The sequence below is a fragment of the Odocoileus virginianus genome, chromosome 5, assembly GCF_023699985.2.
Source record: "Odocoileus virginianus isolate 20LAN1187 ecotype Illinois chromosome 5, Ovbor_1.2, whole genome shotgun sequence".
Taxonomy (NCBI): Eukaryota; Metazoa; Chordata; class Mammalia; order Artiodactyla; family Cervidae; genus Odocoileus; species Odocoileus virginianus.
In genome coordinates, this window is record NC_069678.1 from 59,043,678 (window position 1) to 59,066,023 (window position 22,346).

At 45.0% G+C, this 22,346-nt stretch overlaps 1 protein-coding gene across 4 annotated transcripts in view; it reads left to right on the forward strand.

Annotated features, from left to right (window-relative positions):
• The first annotated feature begins 452 nt into the window (after positions 1 to 452).
• GNG12 (G protein subunit gamma 12) overlaps positions 453 to 22,346 on the forward strand; it is a 133,927-nt gene continuing 112,033 nt past the window's right edge. For 2 of the 4 annotated variants that reach the window (XR_011487829.1, XM_070467963.1), the window contains exon 1: positions 453 to 573. The gene's annotated coding sequence lies outside the window, so the exon portion shown is untranslated. Of the gene's footprint in view, positions 602 to 22,346 lie in introns of all 4 variants that reach the window. The other 2 variants (XM_070467964.1, XM_070467965.1) reach the window with 2 other exon arrangements.

The window sequence follows — 22,346 nt, forward strand, 5'->3', positions numbered from 1 at the left end:
AGGGCCCTTTACATTTTACTGTGACTGTTTTCTTTAGAAATTCCTGGAGTAGAGCCTAACTTTTATGTAGGGGGTTGGCATATTCGTGGCCTAAGGGACGGTTGGCAGAAGGGGTGCCTAGGGTTCACAAGGGAAGGAAACTGCTGAGGAGTCATACCAGCCCTGTGGAGGGTCGCTAAGTGGGGGACCCGAGAGTCCTTGAACTTCCAAAGCTTCCGGGAATTCGAGGAAGGGACCCTGAGGGGTGGCCAAGGCTGCCAGATGTCTGCTGGGCTTCAGTGCTGCTGACTTTTCTCCTCTGCCGGCCCAGGCTCGACCCGGGTTCAGCAGCCAGACCAGGGAACAGCCAGGGCATCTGGGCAGGAGGGAGGCGGGCGGGCCGGGAGGAAGGAGTCCTGGGCCGCCGCCGCCGCCCCGCCCGTCGGGCTGTCCGCCCCGCCTACCCCGAGCGAGGCGGAGCCGGCCCCCGCCCGGAGGAGCAGGAGGAGGAGGAGAGGTCGGAGTCGTCTCCAGGAGCCCTTAGAGACCGAGTCCCCGGCAGCGGCGGTGGCGGCAGGGGCAGCGCACCGGCAGGCGAGTGAGCAGCGAGCGGCGGGCGCAGGTGGCAAGTCCGGTCCCCGAGGGGACAGGGGCGCAGCGCGGGGCGCCGGCCGACCAGTTCGGGAGCCGCCTCCCAGTTCCTGGTGCTGGGAAGCGAGATGGAGGGAGGGAACGGAGAAAGGAAGGAAGGAGGGAATAGTGTCCCGGAGGGCGGGGACTGGTCGGGGCACTGGGCGCCGGAGACCGCGATGGGGGTGGAGGGCAAGGGACGCCGAGACCGGGAGACGGACGGCGCGCTCGCCCTCGACGGGCGGCGGCCAGATGGCCCGGGAAGCCGGGGGTCCTGCGGGGCTAGGTCTGGGGACGCGGTCCCGGGGACGAGGGCTGAAGCGGGAGGAGAGGTCTCCCCGCTCGCTGGCTCCGCGGCCGGCCCGCAGCCGTGCGCCCCGCGCCAGGTTGGGGCTGGAAGGCTCCGGGGTTCCCCGCTAGCTCCCGCTGCGGTGGTGCCAGGTTCGGGAGGAGGGCAGGCAGCTGGGGGAGACCGGGGCGCCACGCCCCTCTCTCCTACTTTCTTCCGCTCTTTCTGGGGACTAGGCGGCGAGTGCACAGTCTTGGAACCCGCTACGCGCTGGGGGTCTGGCGGGGAAGTAGCGGGTCACCGAGAGGACTCCGATCACACATCCCGCGAGGGACCCCCGAGCAGTGAGTGGCCAGGAGACTATTTGCAGGTGATATGAGGAAGTCAAGACTCGGACGTGAATCTTGAGTGATTTTTTTAAAAAGTATTGCCCCTGACACTCACTGCGTGTATCAGAGTGACTCCCCACCCCCCTTTTTAATTTTAACTAGGGCGTATCAATTAAAGCTAATTTTAAAACGCCGCGGCTGAAATCGCCCGGCACTCGCTCGTCCCTCGCCTTCTGTAACCTTAAACCATTCATAACTTTCGGAAAGGACCTCGTGATTCTCGTTAAATCCCCGCCGTGGCGTGAAACTTTGGACAACTAGAAATCCGAGTGAAGGAACTGCCGAGGCCTGTCATCTTGTGATCACCCCCTGTCCGGACGAGGTTGTATACAAACAAGCGCCCAGTGAAGGAAACGGCCGAAAACCGGCGAGAAGGGAGGTCCCCTGCGCCCACGTGTCAGGGCACGTTTAATGGCTGCTCTGAGTGGAAACAAACCGGAATGCATTAGACCGTGTGGAGTCGGGCAAACTTCACAGGATTAGTTTCCTTCCCATCAGTTGTTTCCTGTCCCCCCGGCGGCCCCCCTCCCCCCGGTCTTTGCGGACTCTGTTTATATTTCCTGGGGCTGCTGTAGCTTCGTCTGAGTGGGTTGCCTATAAGGAATCTTTTGGACGTTGTCAGGGACGGGAACTGTGTACGTGTGTTCTCTGCGTTGAAAGCGGAGTTTGGCTTTGTTTCTAAACTGCTCGTCGCCACACTGCACCACTGCTGGTGCGTCTTAGCCCTGCGTGTAAATTATCGCAGGATGGCGGCCCTCACCTAGGAGAACCAGGAAGGCAGGCAGCGCTAGAATGACGGGGTTGAGTTTAACTGTTGCCAAAACAGTCACACTGAAGTAAGGAACTGTTTTGATTCTTAAAAAAAAAAAAAAACAACCCAAAGTGTATGTGTCAGCAAGCCCTTTTTTCAATAAACAAACTAATGATTCACACATACATAATTTTTAAAGTAATCAAACGTTTTACAGAGACTTCAGTGATAAGATGACTTTTGGGATCGACTGTTCAGTTTCTTTGCCCTCTTTAACAGTTAATTAGCACGATAAAATCCTGGTTTAAGTCCAAAAAATGCCAAACAGTCTAAGGACTGCTCCTTTAGGCCTTATGAGGAAAAAAAAAAAGTCATGTTTTTATTGTTTATAACCCAGGTAATTCAGGAAGATGTTGAATCCAGACAGAATTTAGATTTGTCTAGAAATACATTAAGATGTTGGTATGTGTTTCACAAGAAACCAAAAAGATGAATGCTATAAAAATTTTCGGTGTAGCAGGCTCCAGTCTCGTTTGAAAGCTTAGCTCTCTAACAGATTTGCAGCACTGGGCTTGTGTTGTCACTTGTTGAAGGACATGGGTAATTTGTCCAGTTGTGACAGCAGAAAGCTGCATAATCAACACACTTGAAGAAGTGGCTAGCAAATATCAGATTAGTTTTGTTTTTTTATGTTAAAAACCTCTCACGGAAAAAAAATCAGGTTAGGAATTATGTCGTTTATTTTGTTGGATTCGTGTTGGATGTTTTTTTAAGTTTTATATATCAGCTTAAGCTTAATTTAGGGAGGCAAATGGTGGAAGTCAAATTTTTCTGGAGTCTGATTTGGAAGAGAGGCGGCTTAACGGTGGTTTGAGGTATGGTTTTGGTGCTGGACAGATGTGGATGGGAATATCAGTTACTTAACCATTTTCAGTCTGATTTGTAAAATGAGAATGAGTGTGGTCTCAGTCTCAAGTGTTTTTATGAAAGTATGTGAAACAATCTTTGGAGAACACTGCACCTTATACATAGATAATATTCAAGATTATTAGATGTTTTATCAACTGACTCTAGCAGCCAGTCATCAGATAAAGTGAAAGACGGCAGTTTGAACCTTCTGGAAACATAGATAGAGACATAAACTAAAGAAGGCTCTGATTTTATAGATAGATATCTAAGATAGATAGATAGAGCTTCTGGAAATACTAGAGCAGTTAAATTCCAAAGAAGTTGCCTGGTTTTCTAGATATGTAGATCTAGCTATCTATATAGCCAACTATCTGTCTAAATATCTGAAATATTTGTATACATGTATGTGTCATATATTTTCAACAGCAGTATGAATAATTACGATTACTAGAGTTAACAGTTTTAATGTGCTTTTAGTGTGAAGTTATAATCGTATAATATTTTTAGAGCCAGGCAATCAGAAGCATTCCATTAATCATATTTTAAATTTAAAGAGAACTTTATATTTAAAAAGCTATGCTTATTAACCCTGGGTAGGCTATAAACAGAAATGTGTATCTTTTACCTAGTATAATTTTTCATTAAAGTATGAAAAAATGTGACCCAGGGTATCCAGTTCTTTTTCATGTACTGATGTCCAGTGCTAACAGATAAGCCATAAAAAGCACTTAGGAATAATTAGCAGCATTATTTAACCGTAAAAGAGAAACCCTTTCAGAAATTTATGGATTTATCTTCTTAAGAGATGTTTGAAATTTGGGTTTGCATGCAGACCCAGTTCGTAAATGTTTTATAAAAGCACTGTGACTGATGGTACATTTTTTGTGAGACTGGGTGTCCAGTTAATTCAGGGAATCTACTCATCACATCACTGACTCATTTGCAGAATTTTAGAAAAATGTTTCCATCTTTAAAACAAACCCTTTTAAGCGCCTGTTGTTTTCTTAACGCTCGTCAGGTGCTTAGAATTGGGCCAATTGGAATCGCAGCTTGTGCCACTGATGACTTTTCATTTTACTAATTGTTCCATAGGGACTCAGAGATCATGCTTATAATATTTTTAAATAACTATAAGGGATACAGCATTATTATGAATCATTTCTTGCCTATGACATTATACTCTGAAGCAGCGGAGGACTTCATTGAATAAATTATTGATTCCTTTCACTCTTAGAACATTATAGCACAGCGATGGATTCCAGGCTCATGCTTCTAGGCATGTAGCATGTGGGCAAGTTCCTTAATACCTCTGTGCTTCAATGAGACATTGGGAGGGATAAATGAGTTTATCTCTCTCAAGCACAGTGCATAACATAGTCTATGCTCAATAAATATTAGCATTAAATTATTGCTTACTAAAATTTTCTACATGTTATGAGCATGCATTGTTTTTGTAACAGGACAACAACCATATGAAATTTTAATGTTTCCCCCGAATCTAAAAAGGCTCGGTAATTGATAAAACACTATCAAGCAGTGTTCAAGAAGTAAGAGAATACCATCAGGCAATTGTCATTGTGTCTTTTAAACATGAAGTGGATTGCAGTGTTGATTTGCTCAACAAATTAATTCTCTTGGATTGCAATCCCATTTTCCTTTCTTATTAGATACTTGAAGAAAAATCCATGATCCATAAAGTCCACCTTAGGATAAGTTAATAGCGGAAGGGCAGTATGCCAGTTATAGTGCATTATTACAATTGCAACTGTTTAAAAGGTTTAACTATGCATAGAAAACAAAGTACAGACAAATGGATGGTGGAATTGGGGTGCTTCTCCCCATATTTTCTCCAGTGAGCATGTATAGAAAATAAATAATAGTCTATTTGTGTAACAATCAGTAAAACCTGATTAGCTGTAAATAGCAGGATTTGGGTTTTGTTTAGGAAAAAAACACCAGGTTGCATAAGCAATTGAAGGTTCTGGACTTACATTTGAGAATTATTTAGCAGTAAGAGAGACCATTTTGGAAGTTCGTAGTAGGTTTATCTTCTTAAAAGATGTTTGAACTTCGGGTTTGTGTGCAGACTCACTGAACAGCCAGCCCTGACTTTATGGAAACTGTCACTTCCCAGATCTGTTACGTCCCAGCCCTGGCTGGAGGAGCTGTGTGCATATGGCACCTGCCGCATGTCAGAGGCCTCTGAGATGGTCAAAAGGAAAACATACAGCACTTAGTTTAATGGGAAAGGTCAATAGGTAAAAAAAATAGATAGCACAGTCGTGCGACTCCTTTGACGGAGCTGTTTTACATCCTAAGCCCAAGTCTAATTCCTGGTTTTTTTTCTTTTTCATTTATTTTTGTTAGTTGGAGGCTAATTACTTTACAGTATTGTAGTGGTTTTTGCCATACATTGATGTGAATCAGCCGTGGATTTACATGTGTTCCCCATCCTGATCCCCCCTCCCACCCCCTTCCCCCTCCGATCCCTCTGGGTCTTCCCAGTGCACCAGCCTCCAGCACTTGTCTCATGCATCCAACCTGGGCTGGTGATCTGTTTCACCCTTGATAGTATACTTGTTTCAATGCTCTTCTCTCAGAACATCCCACCCTCATTCCTTTATGTTTATGATCTTGTGTCGTCCTCACAGCAGCACAGGTGAGGAAGCTGAGGCTCCCCGGGCGGCAAGATGAGACTGTGACCTGGACTTGTTCTGACTGCACATCCCACGCGCTAAGCGCTCCGTAGCCACTTCAGTGGAGGTGCATCCAGCTAAAAGTGGGGTGGGGAGAAGAGGGCTTTATGGAGGAGTGTTGTTTAGATGCTATAAACCAAACCAAGAGAAACAGGGGGAGAGGGCTCCTGTTAGAGGTGAGATGACCCACCTGAGGAGTATTACCAGCACCTTGCCAATGGGCTCACCGCCTCTGCAGCTGTAGAAGTTGAAGCTTCCATAATTGCCTCAGAGATGCAGCAGACCTGAAGGGATCTGTATAGTTGTCCTTTCCCATCCCTGGACTCCCAGAGAGGACCTTGAGACGAAGTGGGGGCACTGATCATGAGTCCTACTCTAGAACAAGCTCACGCTAGCAGGTCCTGTCTCCCCACTTCTCTCTAGGGAATATAGGAAAGCGCAGTGAGCCAGGTGGCTTGGGCACAGGGCAGAGGGTGGAGGTGATTTGACTGAAGGTTGCTTCTAGATGGATTATTCCATTTAATCCCAAGTCTCTTGAAAATCATTTCTAGTGTCACTTAAATGTCTGGTTTATTGTGTCAGGCTTTATTGGGTATCGTAAAACTGCTTAACTGGGAGTGTCTGGTTGCCATCCTCTGACAAGGAGGGTTTTTGTCTTCTTTTAATGGGTCTGCATTTCAGAGGATTACTGTATAATAAAAACCAGGGTGTTGTAGACTGTTAAGATTTTTGATATTTTCAACTCTGCTGGAGAATTAGTAGCTCAAAGAAGAATTTCTTTTAGGTCTGATTTAGCGAATCAGTTGCTAAGTCTCTTTTGTCATTTTTCACGTGCATTTATTGTATGCAGGTGACTTTGGGGCCAGCAGGTCTTATATTCCCTTTGTTTTCTTACAGAATAGACTGCCATTCCACTTTTAATCGGTGTCATGTAACTGACATAGCATCCCCTTGGTTGACAGAGGAGAGGAGCGAAAGCTCTGATTTAACTGGGGTTGGTGTCATCACAAGTGCTCCCTGGAGAGGTCTGTGAGTCAGAGATCGTTGCCGCACTCACGTACCATGTACAGAGAATTGCTTTCATTCCCAATGGCTGCATGCAAATCCATGTGAGCCCATGGGGGTGGAATCTTAACTTTACCCATGTAGAATAACCAGGCTCTCATTTAGCTGCAGATGCTGCCGCCTTTCCTTGTGGCTCAGCGGTAAAGACTGCCTGCAATGCAGGAGATACAGGTTCAATCCATGGGTCGGGAATATCCCCTGGAGGAGGAAATTGCTACCCACTCCAGTATTCTCGCCTGGAGAATCCCATGGAAAAAGGAGCCTGGCGAGCTACAGTCCATAGTGTCTCAAAGAGTCAGATTCGACTGAGTGACTGAGCACACACCAGCCGAAAAGGCTCTGAACACTGGACATTAACACTTTAGCCCCCCCGCCTTTGACTTAAGATCCCAAGCTTTCGGTGACTGCAAATTTTGTCTGCTCTTCCAAGAGAAATTACTGCAGTTTAGCTCTCATCATGAACAAAAGAAATTTAAGGATGGAAAGAGGGATCAAAATCCCAAAACTTCTTGGACCTTATTGAGACATCATGAGAATTTTATTGATATGAAACCATCATGCCAGGTTTATTCAACCAGAACCTCAGGCAAATTGGCAAAGTGTTGAGAGCCACAGACTTGGTGCCTGTCCTGTACCTAAGCCACCCAGACTTTTGCACTATTAGACTGTTGCCTGTACATTAGACCGTGAGGCTTCTTATGGGTGTGTAAGGTCACAGTCAGCTGCTCAGACAAGTTGTCAGGGCAAGGTTGAATGTCTCGCCACGGAGCAGAAGAGTTGAATTGCGATTTCTTGACAAGGCGGCTTTGAACAATAGATTGTTCACTGCACAGGAGTAGCTGGTCAAGGAAGTGAAGTTGGGGCTCAGATCTACTCCAAAAGCCATGTGTCGTGGGCTGGAATTGCCTCTGCCAGGAGGAGGGGATGCTTCTTTATGACTCCGTCGAGCCTGCAAGACTGGGTCCACTTGGAGGACTGGCTTTTTCCTAATTCACACAAAGACACAATCTGATGAGCAGCAGGCCGACCCCTCCCCGCTCCTTCAGCCACAGTAACCCTCTAAATGCCATGAGCAGGCAGAGTCTGGCACATAGTAGGTACTTATTAAATGCCACTGGAATGAATGAAAAACCACATTCTCTGCACACAGTGAAGTAGATGAGCGAATGTTCTTTTTAATCAAAGGTAAAATTGATGGTATCTACCGGGAATTGCACATTCAGTGGTGCTTGTTCCCTCGGACAGGCTGCTGCTTCAGTTCATCATTTCCTAAGGGGCAGGTAAACCCAGCACTTGAGACCAGCACTTGAAACAACACTGACATTGTTTACCGTGAGTTGAACACCAACAAACAGGCTTGCTCAGCATTGCCCAATACCTGCAGTGGGGTGTCCTAAGAACAGACAGAGGGATCTGTGGTATTATTGACCAGCTGTGGGCCCTCCTCTTGGGGACAGGATGCAAAGGACAGTGACTGCAGGAGTCTTGGGAATTTACCTCTGAGTGGCTGCTGCTTGCGTAGAAAGACTTTTCTAGTTTCGAGTGAGGAGTGGAGAGGATTGTTGCTAAAGCCACCAATAACTGAGAAAAGGGGTTTGTCTGTGTCCCTCGCAGTGCCAGCTGGTGCTGCTTGCGTGCTTTCTCTTTTAAGTTGACCCTTTAGAAGCAGACTGTCAGAGTTGCCTTCCTCTTGGCTCCTCTCCTGAGAGGTAATCTGCATAGCAGGTAGGGTCAGCCACATGTAGTGGGTCAGACTGCTAAGACAGTGGTTCGAAGGATAGAGGTGCTGGCTTGCACTTAGGACCTTAGCCTTCTGTTTTTATGGAGTGGCCGCACCTTGTGAAAATGCCCACAGTTGCAGAAACATGAATGCCTTTCACATTTCATCTGGTTAAATTCAGCTTTCTTCAGGCAAGCTCCAATTCTCAAAATAAGGAATCGCAGAAAGTAACAGTTCCTAAAGAAGGATTCCCCACAGAATCTCTTGAGAGAGCAGACTTAACCTGTTGCATTTACAGTATGACTTGATTTTTATAAAACTCCAGGAATCTCAACTTTTCAGGAATATCTCTCTGTTGAATTAGGCAGAATATTCCGGCACATGTTTTGCCCTCTTTTTCAACATAAATATTTGATGAGCAGCATGCTTCAGCCATTACTGTCCAAATCCAGAAAGCAAATAAATGCACCTGGCATGCTGCCTGGGAGGGAATCCTCACATTTCTGCCTTTACCTCTCTTTCGCCTCCAGGTCTCTTGACTTCCTGCTGTCGTCATAAATGTCATGGGGCTAAGGGGCAGCCACACCCCGCAGTGACATAACCCAGGGCAGAGACCAAGCTGTCCTTGCACATCTGCTGAACCCTGGACCCAGGTTCCTCTGATTTACTAATGCCGACGTGAGTTCACCTGCCTCAGCCCGCATTTCCCAGACCTCAGATGGCCCTTCAACTTAGTGTCTTCCATGCTGGGCTCGTGGTAGTCTTCACGCTCCTGTGAGAAAATGCCTTAGACAACGTCTCCATTTTCAAAGAGTTGGCCATGTATATACAGTGAGCACACATGTGTGCTCAGTTCTAACCGAGTCCTATCCTTTGCCATCCCATGGACTTCAGCAGTGTTTTTATAGGGTACCCCCCGAAGCTCACAGTCATATAAAAAGGTAAACACTGAGAAATCTTGCTCTTATCCAAGCCTTTACCACACTTCCTACTGGTTGCAACTTGTAAATATAAGCAAATATGTACACAAATACACACACACACACACACACACACATATCCTCATTTGCTCGTATATATAAATGAGCATATATATTCTCATATATATGTAAATGTTTTTCCCTTCTTTCATGAAAGGTGGTGTATTTATATATACTGTTCTGTGTCTTGCTTTTTAAAATTAGTCTGCCCTGGAGATCTCTGTCAGCTCAATTGTTTTCCATTGTGAGGATGGACCACAGTTAATTCGACCAGTCGCCTACGACTAGACCTTTGAATTGTTCCCAGTCTGTCACTAATACACACAGTGCTGCAGCAGATAAAGGTGTCATTTTGCCTTTGTGCAGGTAACCTAGAGGATTGATTCCTGGGAACAGGACTGCTGAATCATGGGGCCTACCATCCCCTTGGGAAGGCTTGCCTCATTTCGCCCTGTCCCGGCCATGCGTTAGACGGCCTGCTTCCCCACAGCCCCACCAGCACGGAGGGTGTCAGCTCTTTTTATCTTTGCTAGTCTCAGTGGTGAGAAATGGTAATTAGGGTCAGTTACATTTTTCCAATTGTGAACGGGTGAGAGGATTGGAGTCATTTGTACATGTTCTCCCATGGGCAGTCCAGGCCTGCCAGTCCCCCTGTGGGCATATGTTGACCTTTCCTCCTGAAGCAAGCCTCTTGCCTATATCACTGTCAGAATCTCTTAAATACAGACTCAGGAATGTGATAGCTCTTTTGGGCCTAAGGGGAAAGTGGGCTGCCAAATTGTCAGTGCAAAATCGAGAGAAGTGGAAAGTAGGGTTTTATGCCAGTTGCTAATGTCTGATTTATAAATAGTTTTCAGCTAATGGTAGTATTAAACTGGGACTTCTCCAAAACCATTATGAAGATGACCTTCTAGTCTAGAATTTCTCACTGAAACAAAAACAGAGATTGAGAATATATAAATTTCAGTGGCATTTTCTGCAAAATCTTGTTAGAAATCTAGATTTTTCCTTCCACATGCATCTCCTGAAAGCTTATACATGCCACATTTTTTGTGTACCTGATGACTAGGCCTCCTATTCACCCTTTGATTTCACCATCAGAGAGCCGTCTACTCTTATTTCCAGGGTGAAAGAAAAGAGGCAAGTAAAAGTACAAGGTAAAGAGACCAGCCAGAGTTCAGGGTTCGATGAAGGGCATGAGGTTAGAGTTACACTGAATCATCTTTCTTTTTGAAATGTTCTTTCAGTTAGCTCTTGGGATGCTCTTTTAATGTGAAATTAATTTTCATCTTTTTAAAAATGAAATCCATCGAAAGAGAGAAAATCTTTGGTTGAGTGAAAAGGTGACTGTGTGTGGTTTGTGGGGTTTTTTGTTTTTTGGTTTTTTGCTTTTAGAAATTCATATGAGGCAGTCTGGTGTAAAGCTAGCTTCCATCTCTATCAACAAAAAGCAAAGCGAAACAGAACAAGAAAATCCCACCACCACAACAGTCTTTCCTTCTCAGGATTCCCACATTTAACAGAGGCCCATGACAGTTCTAGAAAGGAGGGTCTGGTTTTCCAAGCCCAGTGCTCTCTTCTGAGCTCCTAAATGTGTGGATTGTAACCTTGTGAAGGTGGGTTTTCAGCACTCTGGATGCTTTGTTTTCCTTCCAGCCCTCCTGCCTTTGTAGTGTTGACCTCACTGCAGTGTCAGCTCTCGCAAGACAGGTGGCTGATCTAGCTGAGGATCTGGAAGGGTACCTGGCACCTTGGGATGCTCCACTAATGGATGAATGAATGCTGCTGAGGGTGGGTGCCTTCTGGACCTGGTTGGGTCTTTGCGGTCAGCCGTGTTAGGGATCCCATGTTGGACACAGGCCTGGGATGGAGGTCATGTTAGCCCTCCCTTGGCCTTTTGGCATGATGCTCCAGCCTTTGTGCACTCTGACAGTGTGTGTGATGGCTTACAGCTCATGCCTTCAATCTGATTCACCTGGTCATGACACCTGACCTTGAAGAGCCTGTTATGATACCATATTTCAACAAATCTAAGATGTCATCCATTATGCCATTATACTATAGCTATACTATCAGCTATAACCCACTTCAGCCCTAAGAATGTATTTGTTTTCTCTGGCTGCCATTGCAGATTACCATAAATTTAGCTGCTTAAAGCAGCACATATATATTATCTCACACTTCCAAAGTCGTCATGGGTTTGGCTCATTGTTGTGCTCTGGATTTTAGAAGTCAGAAATCTTATAGGGAGGCTCTGAGAAGAATCCATTTGCAGAGTCGTTCAGGTTGGTAGAAGTCAGCTCCTTGCAGTTGTAGGACTGAGGTTCCTACCTTCTTGCTGGCTGTCAGAGGGGGAAGCCACCCTCAGCTCTTAGAGACTCCTCTGCTTGCATTGGACCCTATGTCTCAGAGGCAGCAGTAGCACGATGAATCCTTCTCATGCCTGGGATCTCTCTGCGGTCTCCTCTGCTGTCTCTGCCTCTATCAGAAGATGTTCCCTGCTTTTAGGGCTCATTTGATTCCGTTCGGCCCACCTGAACAACCGAGGCTCCTGTCCCCTAATTGTATCTGCAAAGTTCTTTTTGCTGTGAAATATATTCATAGGTTTCAGGGATTAGGGCAAGGACATATTTGAGGGGCCATTCTGACTACCACAGTCACCCTAGTATCAGAGATATTAAAATGTGAACAGAATATGTTTCTTAGAATTGACTAAATACTGTCTTTGGCTTAAAAGATCTACTTAACCTATATAAAGCATTCAGGGGGTCGATGGTAAGTGCTCAGGTATTAACTATTATTATTATAATTAATATTATGATTATAGTGCTCAAATAATGCCCATCATCTTTCATTTCAATTGAAGTTAGTCTAAGAGTTAAATACATTTGACAAACCCTAATTGAGAGAGTGTAGGGTGCCAATGGTTAACTTGATGACAGTGATGGTGATAGTTACTCCTTGAGTGACTCCTGTGTGCTGACATGTGCTGGGACCTTTCACAGGCCTTGAGTAGCCCTCTGAGGTAGGCAATGCTCGCTCCGTTTATAGGTGGGAAAACGGGTTCAGGGGTTTGAGTACCACTTTAGAGCTCAGCAGTAAGTGGCTTCTTACATTGAATCCACGGCTGCCTGACTTTGCAGTCTGTGCTCTTCATGGCACCATATTACCTGTTCTGATGCCCACCAGGTGTGTGAGCTGGAGGGGGTGGCCTGGAAGAAGAAGGAACACGGGAGAAGAGACATCGCCTTATGATGTATCTCTCTTGCATTCAGGTGTTTCTTTGCTGTTAACTGTTTAATTCATCAAAGGTAAAGATCTTGTCTTTCTGTCCTTTTTTCAGTTTTCAGTAAACACAAAAGTGATCTTTTTTCATTCACAAGGCATTTCTGCCTACTCTGTGAAGATACAGCTATGAACAATATTGTGATTTATAAGGAGAAATATATATACAATCTTTGTATACTTCCTATCACAGAACTCCTAAAACCTTTGAAATTTCCTAAATGATGACAGTAATATAAGTGTCTTTTGCTCTGTTATTGAGGTGACTTTGGGACCACACCTAAGGTTGGGGACTGTTTGTCTAGAGAATAAACCATGTGATTAGAAGGGTGGAACTTTCGACCCCACCTCTCAGACCTCCAGGGAGGAAAGAGGGACTGAAGGCTGAAATCAGTCACCCAAGACCAGTGATTCAATCAATCATGCCTATGTAATGAGGCCTCCATAAAAACTCAAAAAGGCAGGGTTCGGAAGGCTTCAGGTTGGTGAACACATGGAGATATGGGGTAAAGTGGTCCTTGCTAAGGGCGTATGGAAGGTCCATGCCCTTCCCCCACACCTTTCCCTCTGCATCTCTTCCATCTGGCTATTCCTGAGTCATATCCTTTTATAATAAACTTTGTGATCTAGTGGGTAAAAAGTTCTGTGACTCTGCTCTGAATCTGTGGAATCCGATGCTATCTCCAGGGAGATAATGTCAGAACTGAGTTGAACTGTAGGATACTCAGCTGGCGTCAGCGATTGCTTGGCTGTGTGGAAGCCTCTGCCACAAATTGGAATTAGTGACCAGAACACTTTTATATACTGTGTGTGACTTTCAAAGGGAGGAAAGATAGCATTGGGGAATTTCTACCTTTTAAACTATTTGAAGTGTAGCTGGGGCAGAGAGGAGGGGAGAAGAGAAACAGAGAGGTTTAGCAGAACTGGAGTAAAATAGTATTGCCCTGAATGCAGTAAACTACTCTTAAGATTTCAGCCTCTGGCATTTTCCCAGTACAGCTGCAGACTGTCTTAGGCTCTTCAAATTCAGTTAGGCACCCTTGAAAACCAACCTTATCACCTTGCCCTTAAAGCCTATTTTTCTTCCTGCCTTCTCTGCCATTGGACATCTTCATCCACCCAGGAAGCTCTGGCCCCTTGAGTCATCCAAAACCCTTCCCTCCCCTCCTCCGTCCAGCTCGGACACCCCTGGCCCCCATCAAAGCCTGCACATCCACTCCTAACTAGCCCACACATCTGGGCTGATCTCTGCTACCCCGCTGCCCCCCGTCTGGATTGTCACCATGGCTTCCTGATTTACCTTTCCTCTCCACACTGCCATCAGGAGGGTTTTTCTAAATCATGGATGTGAGTATGCCACTTCCTGTCTGGCGGCTCCCCAAAAGCATTACAGGCTAATAGTTAAGAGTTCCAAGTTCAAGGCTGCCTGTGCTCTTACAAGCTCTGGAATCTTGAAAGAGTTTTTTAGTTGCCCTGTGCCTCAGTTTCCCTATCTCTAAAATGGGTGTAATAAAAGCACCAGCCTTACAGATAGGCTGTAGAATTTAAATCAGTTAATATGTGTGGAGCAATTAGAACTGCCTGGCACACAGAAAGCCCTCTGCCCATAGTTCTTGATAGCAGGACTGGAGCTCACCTTCCCTGCTGATCTGCATCTCATCCTCTCACCCTCTCAGTTTCACGCAAAGCTTGCTCTGTGATAGACTCTTGGCTAATGATCAGACACTCGGTGAGTACCCACACAGAGAGCATACATTTAGACCTTTTCATAGCAACTTGGCAGTCATCTTACATCTCTTAAATCTAATGAAAAATTGGACTTGCATTTTATATTTCATTTTTCTAGCAGTTCTTTTTATTGCATCTTATAAAAAGTATTGGTCTATGATGAATTGGAAATAAAACCAAAAAGCTGATGTTTCACCAAGGATAGTTTGAGAAGTGCTTCTATGTTCCCACACACCCTGTCTAGTTGGTTCATCCTGGCCAGGTTATCCGTATTCACTGTGTAGCCTTAAATCTCTCTGGATTTCTTCACAGCACTTCCTCTGCCCAGAGTTTATTACACATTTACTCAGCACCTAAGTGCTAGGTTTTGAGATAGAAGAGTGAGTAAGATACTGCCTCTACTCTGAGGAAGTTTCCCTCCAACTTCCCAGTGAATTCTTGCCTGCGTTTTGAAACCTAGCATAATTTTGTTCTTTCACCTGCTAAAAAAAATTGATTAAATATCAACTGTTTATGAGGCTCTTGATAACATTCTGCTCCTGCCCTGAAGGACTGTCAAGTGGTGGGGGAACGTGTGAACAGACACAAAAACAATGATAATAGGGTGGGTGGCTGGGCTTTCCAGGTGGCTCAGTGGTAAGAATCCACCTGTGAATACAGAAGATGCGGGAGACACGAGTTCGATCCCTGGATTGGGAAAATCCCCTGGAGAAGGAAATGGCAACCCACTCCAATATTCTTGCCTAGAAAATCCCATGGACAGAGGAGCCTGGTGGGCTACAGTCCACCAGGGTTGCAGAGAGTCAGATGCGACTGAGCACATATACACAGAGGGTGGGTGGGTTAGCAAGAAAAGTGAGCTGTGGGCATGTCGTATCTGACTTTACCTTGGCCAGACAAGGGGTTGGGAGCTCGGAAATGGTTTCACAGGTACAGTGGAGGCAGTGTCAATCAAAAACTGAAGATCCAAAACCAGGCTCAAAGCCCAGCTCTGCCACTCACTAGTGATGTGACTTTGAGTGACTGACTCAGTCAGTTCAGGCTGCTCAAGCAAAATACCATAGGCTATGTGGCTTATAAATGATGGAAATTTATGTCTCACAGTTCTAGAGTCTGGGAAATCCAAGATAAATAACCTGCAGTTTCCGTGTCTGAGAGCCCACTTCTGGGTTAATAGACAGCAGTCTTCTTAGTATGTAGGATCTATTTTCTTTTATTTTTTATCGAAGTACTGTGGACTTAAAATATCATGACGATTGGCTTAAGAAGATATGGTATGCACACATATACACGAAGGGGAATATTAAAGAATAAAATATCACCATTTGAAGCAACATGGATGGAACTAGAGATTATAATATCACTTATGGGATCTCTTATAAGAGCACCGACCCCATTTGTGAAGGCTCCACCCTCATGACCTAATCAGCTTTCAAGATTCCACCCCCAGATACCTTCACGCTGGGTTTAGGATTTTAACTTGAATTCTGAGGAGATATATTCAAGCCATAGTACTCTCTGAACTTCAGATTCCTCATCTGTAAAATGGGAATAGCAGTACCAATCCACCCATAAGACTGAGAGTCACCTGAAATTATTGTATATGTAATATGCCTAGAACCGAGCCTGACATCTACAGCTCCGTAATTGTTAGATGTTATCAGTCTGGCTGTTACCGTCTTTTTTTTTTTTTTCTCCCATTGATCCCCTGCTTTGAACACATATTTAAATTTTCCCTTGTCTGGATTTCCAGTGGCACTCTTCAACCAGCATACTGATGGGGTGTGTGGTTTTACCTGCCATTTCTTTGCCTCCTCTCCAGAATGTATAGTAACAGTTTTTACTCTTTCTACTGCCAGTGACAGACAGTGTTCAAGTCATAGACGACTCAAAGCATATTTAGAGAATTTATATTGTATTAAAATTTAAACTTGAGTACTTCTTGTCAAAAAGCTTTGTGGAGTCCGGTTATTAAGGACTGAATGTTGATGTCCTCCCTAAACTCATAGGTTGATATCCTAACCATGCCCCCCCCCCCCCCACAGTATGATTATATTAGGAGGTGGGGGCCTTTGAGTGATGATTAGATCATGAGGGTGGAGCCCTTATGAAGAGGATTCGTGCACTTATTATGAAGAGGCCCAGGAGAGTTGCCCCATTCCTTCCACTGTGAGGGGACACAGTGAAAGGATGGCGTCTGTGAACCCGGAAGCAAGCTCTTACCAGACACTGAATCTACTGGAACTTTGACCTTGGACTTCCAGCCTTCAGAACTGTAAGAAGTAAATGTTTGTTGTTTAAGCTACCCAGTGAATGGCATTCCTGTTACAGCAGCCTGAATGGACTGGTCAAACATTAGCTACTGCTTTGCAGATGGGAAACCTGAGGCTCCTTCTAGAAAGTTTCTGTTACTTGTCCAGGGTCATGGAGCGCGAGAAGAGCAGAGATGAGATTAGAACACCTCACATCTCCTGTTTCCCTGTTTTGTGCCACCTTGTCAAATCCACCCTGTGAGCCGGGGGTCTGGCTGGGTGCTGGCCAGTCTCAGAAGCTCTTGTCATCCGACCAGCCTGTATAAGAATAGCTGAGTAGGCATGAACCAGGCCTGGAGAGACCTCTAGACACACCCTGTCTCCCCACCTCTCTCCACCCATCTTGCTACAGCTGCCTCAGTAGTATTTATGGGTCACACCCTTGGCAGTGAGCGTCCACGTGGAAACCTGGGTTGGAGGTGGGGGACCGAGCAGAACTGAGGGAGGCAGGAGGACCTTTACTAAGAGTGAGTGATTTGTAGCAAGGCTACAGGGCTGAGTCAAGGAGGAGCCCAGTAACGTCAAGAGGCGGGAGAGTTGGGAAAACTCTCGTAAGGCTATCCAAAAGCAGTGAAGCTTTCTTAGACATCATTTCCCCTCCAGGAACATTCTGATGCATCTCCCTTCACCCCCTCTATGAAAGGGGCATCCTTGGCCCTCTGCTGAGGAGTATATTCCGTGCTCTCATCAGTTTTATTGGGTTGTAATCTTTATTATGAGGTCAGGGTGGAGTGGTGAATTCTGACCTCAGACTTCCTTGAGAAAAGTTCAAAATTTATGACTTCAGACATTCTTTTTTTTTAATCTTTCATTAGAAAAAAAAAAGGAAAAGAATTCTCAAAGGGAGTAGGATCTGTGTCTCAGGTAGCCTGGAAAACAGAAGAAACCAAGGGTGTGGTTTGCAAACTTCTCTGCATATTAGGATCAGCTGGGGAGTGATTTTGACAATCAGGGAGCCCTGGCTGCTTGCAGACCTGTTAAGTCAGCCCCTCAGGCATGGGGCTAAAAGGTGACCATTCCTGTAAAGCTCCCAGGTGGCCTCAGGGCAGAGTCAAGCGTAGCGGGGCGGTGCCGGAGGATGGCCTTCTTGATGCCCACATTAGTGCCAGGTCTCTGCAGTGCAGATTGACGGGAGAAGTCGTGACTTGGCTGCCAATGATTCTTACAGGTCCTGGCTCATTTCCTTATCTAATTGTGGAGTTTGGAGCAGCCTTTGAGCACAAATCCTCTCTCCGCATCAACCACAGAGCCCCTTCTTCGAGACATGCTGAGCTGTACCATTGAGCTGTCTAATCCAGCTCTTCCCACTTCTGAACAAATTATTGGTTTATCCTATTAGGTAAAGACAAACAGGAGTGTTCTAGAAGGAGAACGTCACCAGTGCCACCGTTCCACCCCCAGTGGACAGACACAGCATCTCTGGGTGCAGGAGGGCTCTCAGTCAAGGCTACTGTCTGACAGATCACACCCACCGTGGACAGTTTTCTCAAGAAAGCTAAATAAATCCATTCCACTCCTGTGTCTTCTGAGTCATGTTCAACATGTGTTCCTCATGGCCAGATTCGTCATGTGGAGCCTAGGAACAAATTAGTGTTTGGGAGGAACATATATAGGCCCTTGACTTTTGACTAGAAATGGATTTAATAATCAGTGTTCATTTTGTTTTATGTCCAGTAGCATCTTTTATTTTTGCCAGGGATTTTAGTAAAGGCAAAATTGTGAAATGTGAAATTCACTTTCATGGAAATGATTTGTGGATTTGTTTTGCTGGATACAAGTATAATTTTATTTTTAGAGAGAGGTTGTTTTTGGATTGAATGTCTATTCCACATAGATATCCCCCTTCCCCTTCGAGAGCTGGAAGTTTTCTGAATGGTGATGCCTTCCAGAAACATCTGAAAGTGGCAGTCCCTCGTAACTCTTATGGCCACACACCAAATTAAAATGAGATCTCTGGAGTGCCACTAGGTTTTGAAACTAACTTCCCTTTTTATAACTTGGATGATGAGGAGAGGGAAGTAACGTTTTTGTGTGCCTGCTCCTGACCAAGTATTACAGCCTTATAAAGGAAGTATAATTAGTTCATTTTATGGAAGAGGAAACCGCAACTCAGAGAAGTTCAGTAACTTGTCCAACTGCACAGATCATGAGGAGCAGAGCCATAGTTCAAATCTGTGTGTCCGTCAGACTCCACTATTCTGCTCTCTAGTACTAAAAAAAAAAAAAACAAAAAAATGCACTTAACTCCATAAGAGTTAATTTTCTAGTAACTTTAAGAGACTTTACTTTTATCGTCTACAGAAGATTGCTTTGAGAAGCATATAAAACATAAAAACACATGAAGGCATTGTAAATCCAGGCTGAACGGAGTCAGCATGGATGGGAGGACAGAAAGTTCAGAGAAGAGAAAGTGGAACTGCTTCCTGGCAGGTACCCTCTTTATAAAGAGCCCAGCAATCATTCATGTGAATTTGTTTTTAAACTGACTCATAACAGCTGTGAAGACTGGAATTATCAGTTCCCAGCTCAATTGTCTTTTTATTATTTGTGACTTGCACTTGTTAAACACGGCATTGTAATAGGTAGGAACAGCCTTACTGATTGTTAATATGCTTTTGGTTGATGGTAGCATTGAATGCACAAGTTTTGGTTGTTTCACCAGAAAACAATGCTGAGGAAGTTTAGAGTAAATGTTGGAAAAGTGACAGAATTACAGTGTTGGCATTCTCCAGAATTTCTAAACAGGAAAGGCTCAGAGCTGGCAGACTGCGAGGGGTGCAAGGGGACAGATCTGGAAGTTGTGTATGCTAAGCAAGAACAATTTTTCTTTTTTTTGGCTTGGCTTGCATGCTTTTGTAATAGTTTCTAGAGATGTTTTAAAATTTATACTTGATGAATTGAGACAGAGTTTACTGTCCATATTGAAAAAAGGACTTCAGCAATGGCAGAGAGGAGGAGCCTAACTAGCAGAGAGATTAATCCCAACTCTGCCACTTGCTACTGGGTGACCTTGAACAAGTTACCTCACCTTTCAGTGCCTCAGTTTCCTCTCCTGGAAGATGAAGATTATACTGTGTCTTCTTTCTAGGATTATTGTGAAGTGTAAATTAATATGTATAAAGTGCATAGAACTGACACTGAGTAATCTAGATGCCCAGTAAATGTTTTGCCATTGTTCTTTAATTAGTTGGGAGTTTAATTGATCTAATTGGAGGGGCTGATGGAGACACTTTGGGAGGGGGATGTTAGGGTGCCATAGAGCCAGCCTTTTGCGAGTTCTGCCAGAAGAGGTAATTCTGTTCAGCTCGATAACTTGAAATCCATGTGTTTTATTCTCACAGTACTCCCAATTTATACTACAATATATATAGTGGGAAGATCGTTAAGCTGTTTTTTAGGCATGTTGTAATTCCAGGTGTACTTTCAAAAAGTGTTAGATGTGGCTTCTGCTGAAACCATACGGTCATGGGGACACCATCAGGAGCTCTGTGCACAAGATGCCGTTGATCCAGGTGCTGGACAGACAGGTCCTGGGCTTGGGCACTGACTGAGTGGAATCATCTGTTCCCCTGAGAAGCCAGCACCCTCCCCACCAACTCCCCCCAAATCAGAGTGAACAGTGTGGTTTTCATTCTGTGGTGAAAAGAATTGTTTTCTGGAGAAATATGCTTTTTTGCTGACTCTAAACATGAGCAGACTTGTCATAGGTCCATGTGAGGTACCCTGGGGGTAGATTGCTGAGTATCTTCAGCAGTTACTCCTGGGAAATGTTTGGAGATACTTTCTTGTGACCATTTCTTCTGTTAACCCTTGAAGTAATTAGAAGGATGCTATTTAATTCTCATTCAATGACTGTGTTTCTACAGGAAATAATTAAGTTCAAGTGCATTGTTCTCTTGATCTAAGAGATAAAGGGCCAGCCAGGAGGTCCTAGGGAAGAAGACTGGACAGAGTCAGGAGCCTGCCGTCGGGCATTTATAGGTACAGAATTAAGAGAGGTTACAGCGGAAGTGGGCCATTGTGATCATGGAGCCCAACTTCTGCTTTTTACAGATGAGGAAACAGAGGCCCAGAGATTGGCCTGAGTTCACAGAACTCACTGGTGGCTCCCCCGGGACTCCTGGTTCCGGGTTCCAGATACCTGTTCCACCCAGATACACACTTGTCATCAGTGTACTTTCAAGCGCATCTGTGCAGTCGCCTTCCTGCAAAATGGAAATGTTCAGTCTGTCTAGGATGGTAGTCACCAGCCTCATGTGGCCCCTGAGCACTTGAAATACAACTGTTGAAACTAAGTGATTGGATTTTTTTTTCCTTGCTTCATTTAATTTTTGTTGTTGTTGTTGTTCAGTTGCTAAGTCATGTCCAGATCTTTGCCACCCCATGGACTGCAGCTTGCCAAGCTTCCCTGTCCTTCACAGTCTCCTGGAGTTTTCTCAGACTCGTGTCCATTGAGTCAGTGATGCCATCCAACCATCTCATCCTCTGAACCCCCTTCTCCTTTTGCCCTCAATCTTTCCCAGCATCAGGATCTTCTCCAGTGAGTTAGCTCTTCACATCAGGTGGCCAAAGTATTGGAGCTTCAGCTTCAGCATCAGTCCTTCCAATGAATATTCAGGACTGATTTCCTTTAGGATTGACTGGTTGGATCTCCTTGTGTCCAAGGGACTCTCAAGAGTCTTTTCCAGCACCACAATTTGAAAGCATCAGTTCTTCACGGCTCAGCCTTATTTATGGTGCAACTATCACATCCGTATATGACTATTGGAAAAACCACAGCTTTGACTATACAGACCTTTGTCAGCAAAGTGATGCCTTTGCTTTTTAATACTCTGACTAGGTTTGTCATATCTTTCTTTCCAAGGAGCAAGTGTCTTGTAATTTCATGGCTGCAGTCACCATCCACAGTGATTTTGGAGCCAAAGAAAGGAAAATCTGTCACTGCTTCTACTTTTTCCACTTCTGTTTGCTCTGAAGTGATGGGGCTGGATGCCATGATCTTAGTATTTTAGGTTTTTTAGCCACATGTGGCTACTGATGACCTTTATGGACAACCCAGCTTTGGAGTCACTGAGGAGGAGAAAAAGGTCTGTCCTCACCTCCTGCCTTATTCTCACTAGGTGAGAGGCTCGCCTTTCCAGTGGCTCAGATATGCCTGGTTTTGTGACCACCCTGGAGAATCAGCCTGGGCCAATCACCCCCCCTTTCTGGATGAAAAGTAACTCCTCTGTGAAATCGGGGGTTGGATTGTATCTCGTTGTGTGCAGTCACGGCTCTCCACTGATCAACAGTGTGACCTTCAGAAGGGCGCGTCGCCTCCCTCTGCCTTCTTCTCCTCATCCGTCACCTGAAGTTAATACCTCTGCGGCTGCTGCCTCTCCGTAATACTGGGAGAGGCTCAGAGTAGGAAACCAAGGAGACGAAATCCGTTTGCAAACATTTTTTAATGGTCTTTGGTGTCTGGAAATATTTTTGGTTTGGATGGAAGTCTTAGGTGGGTTTTCTTTTCTCTGAGATACCACAGTTGATGAACTTAGCGTGTCAAAGTGATCCTCATCACCAGTGTTTGTAGTGATACAAACACCACACAACCCCCATGAAATAGGAGCTGGG